This window comes from Leucoraja erinacea, chromosome 1, assembly GCF_028641065.1.
Source record: "Leucoraja erinacea ecotype New England chromosome 1, Leri_hhj_1, whole genome shotgun sequence".
Lineage (NCBI taxonomy): Eukaryota > Metazoa > Chordata > Chondrichthyes > Rajiformes > Rajidae > Leucoraja > Leucoraja erinaceus.
Genome location: NC_073377.1, coordinates 58064792 through 58073932, shown reverse-complemented (window position 1 = coordinate 58073932; position 9141 = coordinate 58064792). Strand labels below are relative to the sequence as shown.

At 43.7% G+C, this 9141-nt stretch overlaps 1 pseudogene; it reads right to left on the bottom strand.

The window, feature by feature from the left end:
* Positions 1–8828: 8828 nt before the first annotated feature.
* Positions 8829–8934, bottom strand: LOC129705087 (U2 spliceosomal RNA; annotated as a pseudogene).
* Positions 8935–9141: the final 207 nt, after the last annotated feature.

Here is a 9141-nt window from a genome sequence, read left to right as displayed (position 1 = left end):
CACTGAGCAGCAAGAGGGCATTTTAAGCCTATCTACTTCAACGTGGACTTTGCCCTGATGTTGTGTTGGCTCTTGTCCATTTGGCTATGCAATGCACTTGGTGATAGACACAAAAAGCTGGAGTAACTTAGCGGGTCAGGCAACATCTCTGGAGAAAAGGAATAGGTGACGTTTCGGATCAAGACCCTTGTTCAGATTCTGAACTTTGCACTTGTGATTGGTTGCTTCACAGGGTTTGTGATTCAATGTTTCTTTATGGCTTAGAGTTTTTAGTTATTGATAATTCAGGTAACGTATATCCTGCCCTTACCCTATTCTCTCACTTTTAAACGTAGACACATATTTCTCAAAATGGATTTTGTACGGTACCATGATCAGAAACATTGTTGGATCCTCAAGGAGTTGAAACAATACACTTTGGATTAAAATGTTGAAACTTAAAGATATAGATTTAATAATGTTAGCTAATTGTGTGGTTTGTATTAGGGTTGACTTGTATATCTTGTATGTTGATAGGGGACTGGTACTAATGTCTTTACCATGGACAGATATTAAACCTAATGCTCTCGGAACCTCATAGATACAGTATAATATCATCATGGAGACACAGGAGATTGTAGATGCAGGAATCTTGAGCCAAAAACAAATTGCTGAAGGAATTCAGAGTCAGGCAGCACCTGTGGAGGGAAATAGGCAGATGATGTTTCCCTTCCTTAGGTTGAAGGGTCCTGAATGAGCTTTAAATCTATTTCATTCCACAAATGCTGCTTGGCCCATTGAGTTCCTTGACCAGTTTTCTTTTCCGTTTCAGTAATATCGTCATAAGAATATTGTGTGTGAAAATTTGAATTTTGATACTGTTACGATTATGTCATGTCCATTTCTGAGTCAATGAGTACATGGCCTGTCCCACTTACGTGTCCTTGGCACGCAAATTACGCAACCTCATGTCGCGTTGAGGCACACGGGCATCGTATGGCCGTGCGGGGCCGGTCCCACTTAGAAGCGCGGATGGGCATGTAGTTGTGCGCGACATCACGCGGGGCTCAGAAATGTTTGTAGTGAACAAAATCTTCGCGCGCCAACAGCCTGTCGCAGAACTGACGGCCAAAGTGGGACAGGCCCAAGACCCTGGCGCGACGCAACGTCTCACCTCCAACAGCAGCAGAAGCAGGCAAACGATCGCCGAACTCAGCCTGGGGCTCACGGCTGTTGCGGATCCGGATCCGCCCCCACTCTTACTCCCAGAGCGGGGCCAACAAAATTGAAGAAAGACACAAAATGCAGGAGTAACTCAGCGGGACCGGAGGCATCTCTGGAGAAAAGCAATGAGTGACGTTTTGGGTCAAGACCCTTCTTTTCAGACTGAAGAAGAGTCCCAACCCGAAACGTCACCCGTTGCTTCTCTCCAGAGATGCTGCCGGTCCCGCTGAGTTACCCCAGCTTTGTGTCCATCTTCAAATGACATCACGCGTTCCAGACGGCTGTGCGTACGCATGAAATCGCGCACGACCATCGCGGCACAACGCGGCCGCGAGGTCGGGTAATTTGCGTGCCAAGGACATGTAAGTGGGACAGGCCCCTATCTCTGCGATTTGTGTAAATTCTCTTAAGCTGTGATTGGGATAAACAGTTCTTCATGACTTAATAGTGTTTAAGGAAGGAATTTATCCAATAATTAATACTAACATTGCTTTGGTTAAGATTAATTGCAACCTTCATAGTTCTTATGGAGAAATTTGAACCTACTGAACATTTACCCACTGAAATGTCAAAGAATCTCAAAGATTAGCCATAACCGTACCAGACGTTTAATTTTATGCATACCTTATCACATGCGCTACAATAGAGCACTCTATAATATTGGGGATGTTGGGGAAGTCCAGAACTAGGGGTCACAGTTTAAGGATAAAAAGGAAGGATTTTAGGACCGAGATGAGAAAATCATTTTTTACACAGAGAGTGGTGAATCTGTGGAATTCTCTGCCACAGAAGTTTTAAACCTTTAAAACAGAGATGAGAAGAACTTTTTTCACACAGAGAGTGGTGAATCTCTGGAACTCTCTGCCACAGAGGGTAGTCGAGGCCAGTTCATTGGCTATATTTAAGAGGGAGTTAGATGTGGCCCTTGTGGCTAAGGGGATAAGAGGGTATGGAGAGAAGGCAGGTACGGGATACTGAGTTGGATGATCAGCCATGATCATATTGAATGGCGGTGCAGGCTCGAAGGGCCAAATGGCCTACTCCTGCACCTAATTACTATGTTTCTATGTTTCTAGAAGGTAGTTGAGGCCAGTTCATTGGCTAGATTTAACAGGGAGTTAGATGTGGCCTTTGTGGCCGAATGGCCTACTACTGCACCTATTTTCTATGTTTCTATGTTTCATTTGAATTATCATCACGCCGAAACTGTGATGTTAGTTTAGTTCTGAGATACAACAAGGAAACAGGCCCCTCGACCCACCGAATCCATGCTCATCATTGATCACCCATTCACACTAGTTCTATGTTATCCTACTTTCTCCCATACCCTACACATTAGGTGCAATTTATGCAGCCAAATAACCTACAATCCTGCATGTCTTTGGGATATGGGAGGAAACCGGGGCACCTGGAAGAAATACACACAGCCACAAGGAAAGAGTGCAAATTCCACACAGACAGCATCTGAGGACAGGATCAGAATAGTTGCGCTACTTTACCATCTTATCCTTCCATCTATTTGTCATATTCAGAAGATATTATTAATTAATCTTCAAGTACTTAAGATTAGAGTCAAAGAGGCTTACAGTGTGGAAACAAGCCTTTTGGCCCAACCTGGCCACACAGGCCAACATGTCCCATCTACACTAGACCTTGCCTGCATTTGGCCTATATCCCTCTGAACCTGTCCTGTCCACATACCTGTCTAAATGTTTCTTAAAACATTTGTTCTCATCTTTTTACAAATTGCTGGATCGGTAAATGGAGCTGTTTGGGCTGAATGACATTCCTGAAATTTAAACCTATTTTTAATAAACCCATTTAAAATGCTATAGCATCAAAACTACTTAAAGGACAATTCACTTCATGAAATTTATAGCACTGAATGAAGTTATGTGGCGCATTGTTCCTATCTCGCCGAAAGAGAGCTTTTGAAATGAATCCCACTTTCTATCAGTCCGAGAACAATGTTGCCAGATCTGAAGTCTTAAATCACAATATATCCAGTGCTCACCCTGGTATTTCTTAAATTTGCTGAACGTTTCAGTCTCAGACACTATTTTAGGGAAATATGTCCAGTTCCCATCACCCTGGCTTAAAAACTCTTCTTCAGCATGGATAGGTTGACATTTTCGTGACATTAAATGATATATGTAATCTTTGGACTGTGGCTTTACCGAACCAAAACCACACAATGAATAATTTCGCAACAACAACTCAGAACTATTAGAATACTTAACATTTAGGAAATAGCAACACAACGTTGCCACCGCCACATTTAAAATGATTAGAGCATCAGCAGAGCATGAAGCTGCAATCTAACCCAGGGCTATATAAACACAAAATACCACTTATTGATAAATCAGCCTTTTACTGTCATAGTTTACCATTTCCATTCTCAGTGCAATTTAAATGTTAATAACCCTATCATCAATCACCAGGAACAAATAAATCCAACCGTTTCCCCCAAGCAAGACTGTCATTCACTAAGTCTGCACTTATCAGTTCCAAAGCAGCTTTAAGCCTACTTGGTATGAATCACAGAAAATGTTTTCCATATTCATTCACTGAGAGCAGGTATTACTGGCAGGGCCAGCATTTATTTTCCATCCTAATGTTCCTTGTAGATGGTAGGGAGCTGCCTTCATTGAATCACTGGATCTTTTAGTGCAGTGTAGATGATATATATACTACAGTCGTCAGGAGTGTTTAATTGTCATTTGTACCAACAACAGACTAATGCACATGCAGCAGCAAATGAAAGCATAGCCAGGGTAGTGTGAGTCTTTGCTGATATAAGTAGCTTCTTTTGAAGCAGTGTCTCACATAGATCTCTAAGATTTCCTGGTGCGGAGATCAGTAACCGGACTAAGCAAGAAAGAGGAGGGGATTAAAATGGAACTATGGGTCTCGGGGATGCGAAATGGGCATAGGGAGGAAGGGAAATGGGCATAGGGAGGGAGGGAAAGGAGCAAGTTGACAAGGCTGTTGGAAGTTCGAGGGAGAAATGTGTGCGCACAAGAGCTCTGATATGCCATGGGCCCAATCACATAATTATGGTGTAACAGGTAGAGCTGCTGCCTCACAGCACCAGAGACCCAGGTTCATTCCTGATCTTGCGTGCTGGTTGTGTGCACATTCTCCTTTCCTCAGGGTGCTTCGGTTTCCTCCCATATCCAAAAGACGTGCAGGTTTGTATATTAAATGGGCTCTGTAAATTCCCCCTAGTGTGTCATGGGAAGATGAAATGTGGGATAACATAGAACTGATGTGGTCGGCATGGACTCTGTGGGCCAACAGGCTTGTGTCCTTGCTGTAACCTCTAAACTAAACGAAAAGGGAAATGTGTGTGCTATGGTGAAAATAAAGTTTGTATTACTGTCCTGATAGTTTCAACTGAGGGAAAGGTTGTAAAGATTTGTTTATGACCACTAACCTATTGATATGAAATTAAGATGGAAGTTTGTGAATCAAAGCAGAGAGGGAGGAAAAAAAACCTACTGAAAGCTTTGATTTAATTCCACCTCTATTTGCATCGCATACAAACAGAATAGCTGTTATTAACAAACCTGCATAATGCCTCTCTCAGTTGACACCCATTAATTAATGTGGCAGCAACGACTATGTTAGATCAGAAGAGCAAATCACCGCTGATGTTGCCAATCTGGAATAAGAACAGAGCTGCTCAACAAGCCAGGCGGCACATTAGTTTAGATTAGTTTAGTTTAGAGATACTGCGCGGAAACAAGCCCTTCCGACCACAACAAGATACAAGATACAAGATAGATTTAATTGTCACATGTGCCAGATGGCACAGTGAAATGAATTCCCATACAGCCATACAATAAAAATAAACAGGACTCAACACACTATAGAATGGTAAGATTAAACGAGAACTTACCAGTTTGAAGTTTGATCTGTATTTTATGAGGAGTTACGATGAGGGATTTTGTGAAGAAGCCCGCTTCCATGCATGCGTGTCATACTTCAAAGCAGCGGTGTGAGGTCACAGGAACCTATAATGATCTAACATAGTAAGATTACCAAAGAGATACCAGTTTTTGATATGATCATAAGAGGGTGGGAGCGGAGGGCACGAAATCCCTCATCGTAACTCCTCATAAAATACAGATCAAACTTCAAACTGGTAAGTTCTCGTTTAATCTTACCATTTTACTTCGGAGTCACGTGAGTGACTTCGTGAAGATTTCAAAGCTCTGTGACCTCATGCCGTGGAACGAGTCCATGCTTCACAAACTGCCTTGGGTATTGGGAGAGAGCATCATTAGTAATTTTAAAACACAATTATACAAAGAGTTGTGTGGTATAACGAAAAAATATATAACATTTTTTAAAATTTGAGAATCATAGCCCTGTAACCTTTCGGGCAAATTATTTTGTTGAACATAAAATGTTTTCTTAATACAATGATGGCTCCAAAAAATAACTGGTTTATTATAAAACCTGTGGAAAAAACCCTTTTTTGAATGACCATCCTGCCATTCTGAGGATTTGGTCTGTGGGTACCTGTACAATTTTTGCTGCGGATGTTGCTGCAGCCCTGGTGGAATGAGAGTTAAAACATTAGTGTCTATTTCTGCCATTTTTAGGACCTATTTGAGCCACCTTGATATAGAGTCGTGACCCTATCATGCGGTTTCTTGTAAGAGATAAACAACTTCATTCTCTGACCTCGAATGTTCTTAGTATATTCTATGTATTGTTAGATGTGTCTTGCTATACACAGTCGTTTGCCATATGGGTGTACCATAAATTCAAACACTTGACCCGAGGAACCCGATCTGTTTTCTTTTATTAAATCCTGTATGACAACACCAGTTTCTCGGTGAGATGATCAGGGAGTCCAGGCTCAGTTTGCTTAATGGCTGGACTTGTTGTGCGGTAAATAACACCATGAGCATAACCATCTTCCTGGTCTGTTACTGAAGTGACAACGCTGTTATGAGCTACAAGCTCCTCAGCATGTTGAGAAACGACACCCACGTCCCAGATTTCGGAGTACCTGGTTTTCTTACCAGGGGTGCGTTCCCACCGTGTGCCGCTCTGTTCCTTGTGATAGGTAATTGGAGAGTGCACTTGTGGCACTATTGATGGCACTGTAGCCCCATCGATTATCATAATGGAGGCTTGTTAAAAATCCAATACGGCCAGAAATTCTTGGCCTGTTGGTCGAGGTTGTTGTCCAAGCAGTATATGCCCCATTCTTGATGTGTCCAAGGTACTGCTTCCGTGTTGACAGTCTTAGTGCAGATGAGATGAGATTCATCGTCCTGTCTGACAGCCCACTGCCGTGTAGTGGGTCTTTTAGACTCTACCAATCAATAAATCCATAATCTTATGGCATGGATGACTGCCTCCAGTCACTGGATAAATTAATAATTTTTGGCTATGTACATTAGGGAACATGGTTCTAACACCATCCCCTGTATGACCGAATACCATGATTTAGTAGGCCAGTCGGGTACTCTGAGAATTCCAGATGCCGAGTGAAGTTCAATTTTCCCTAGTACCCCATTGATGGGGCCGAACGGGGGAAATACATCACCCTATGGCTTTGTTTACATAACAATGCCAAGCTGGTTTTAGAATTTTAGTAAATAATATTGGGGCTGATGATTGCCCCTTTTGTAAGCTCTATATTGCCAAAGTTCCTCTTTTGAGTCAATGCCTGCCATATAGAAAACCGCAGCTGACACCAAGTCTTTATCAATAATAAGAGTATCCATCTTAAAATTAATATCTAGAACAAATGTGTTTAGGGTTAAAATCAAATGATAATCCTGCAACCCTACTCTATTTTATTTAATAAATATGTTTGATACAATTCTAATGTTCCATGAAAAGTATGCTCAATCACACCTTTTGTGTACAATTTTTTGTAGCACCATGTGGGTTTTGGATTGTTTGGTTTATGTAAGGACAAAATGCCCTTCTGGTGTATGTTGTACTGTGGTTATTGGGATGAGTAAATCCTATCAGATAACCCTGAATACTGCTGAGATTATATGAATCTATAGTGATTATATACCATACATAACTGTAGTGTTGCAACCTCCCCTACCATCGTAGGTCCCTATTTTAACAGAATAAACCCCACCCACCTACCTCCATGGTTACCGGTGGTCGAGTTATTTCCTTGGTTTTTTGAAAAGGAGGTTCTGGTTTGATATCTCTTGTTCGGGGTTGTGTGGGAGGTTGAGGCTTCCGCATCTTCCAGGGTGGCCGCCCTGGCCATACCCTAAAAAAGGATCCTGCGGGTTATATTGATTTCTGGCACTGCCACTGGTATGAGCCACATTTTTTATGGCCTTGCCTGTGGCCGGTATCATGCCCCAAAATAGGCCCTTGCGCTGGCCTTGATGAGCCCCAGTGTCTTGGCTTTGTCCACCCACAGTTCTTTGTTTGCAAATGGTAGCATTTTGGGGTCCTAGTGCTGGCTGAATGGCCGCCTTCCACATGTAGTTCAGGTCATATTGCATATTACTAAACAGAGCTAGTGCGTCTTGATGGTCTTTGGTTACCTACGTTTAGTCCAGGGTGCGGGTGTATGCTATGATGCCTTCCGTGAATCCCTTTAAGGTTCTCTGGATCTTGAGGTCCTGGTTCCTGATGTTCGTCCCCATATGCTGCCAAATGCATTGGTTTACACTGGGCACCTGTAATGCCTCACCGTTGCCAGGTGGCAGATGTCTGGCCAGTGTCTGTAAATTTTTCTTGTTGGCGTTTGTGGCCAGACATATAGTAATACTATTGCCATCCTGGATCCAAGTCTACCCATGTTTGACTTGGCTAAAGTAATCAGCCACCATGTCCAGCAGAGTCCCTGCTGTGTTAGGATCATGGGACGCTGTATTACCAGGCTCTGGCCCATCAGGGTCCTGCCTACTCTTTTTTATAGAGTTAGAGATCTCTAGGGTCCCGCACGGGGTACCCATGTGGGGCTTAACTGCTGCCCACTTGTCTTTTGTTCTGCGGACCCCTCTTGCAAGTCAACCCAGAACTGACCCACAGTGCTCCCCTCTGATGGGGTAGAAGCATTGTGCAGCCCTCAAAGAGGTACTGCTGTGGGTTTATCACGTTGGAGCAAGGCTCCATACACCGCTTCTTCCACTCCAGCCCTCTCGGCGCTGGTTGCCAGCGGTATTATGCAAAGTCGGACCCTCTGAGTCCACTACCTTGTTTGATATGTGTCTAGCCTTACCGCTCGGCCGCATGGATCTGGCTGGTGCGGGGCCGACATCGGGCACAGCTGATCCCACTACGGATGATCCAAGTGCCGCTGGCTGCTGCTGGCTGCCCGCTGTTCCATGGTCCTCCTTCTCCAGTTTTGTCCTTCCTTCCATGGAGTGGATATGGCCGGTGTGGAGGATAACTGGCACAGCTGCTTCCATCTATTCCTTTAACCCGGCACCAACGCTCTCAGCACTCCTGGCTGCTCCTTTATCTTAGACCCCTGGGACCGACCCCCATACTGACGGTACTGGTCCCTAGTGGTCGTTGCAGCCGGTCAACCCCACTCTAATGCCCTCAATTCTGGGCACTCCTACTTATATGGTCCTTAGCTAAGGGACATATAAGACATTCAAACTGATGATAACAGCTACTATAGTTTTTATTTAATATATGGTCCCTAGATAAGGGATGAATCAGATATTAAACTGATAAGAACAGATACTACACTTGATCTTAGCCAAAAGGCCCAGAAGTGATTATTGTAACTAAAAACCCCGCTGGGACCGACCCTGGTACTCACATACTGGTCCCTTGTAGTAGATTGCAGCCAGTCAACTGCAAAGTCCTTTGCTGCCGAGAAATGAATTTTCTCACCGTGCTGGAGCGAAGTTGGGCACCGGTGTTTTCCCTCTCCGGGAATCGATGTGCCCATGCTGCTCCTGCCGTTGCCAGCGCTCCTGCCGC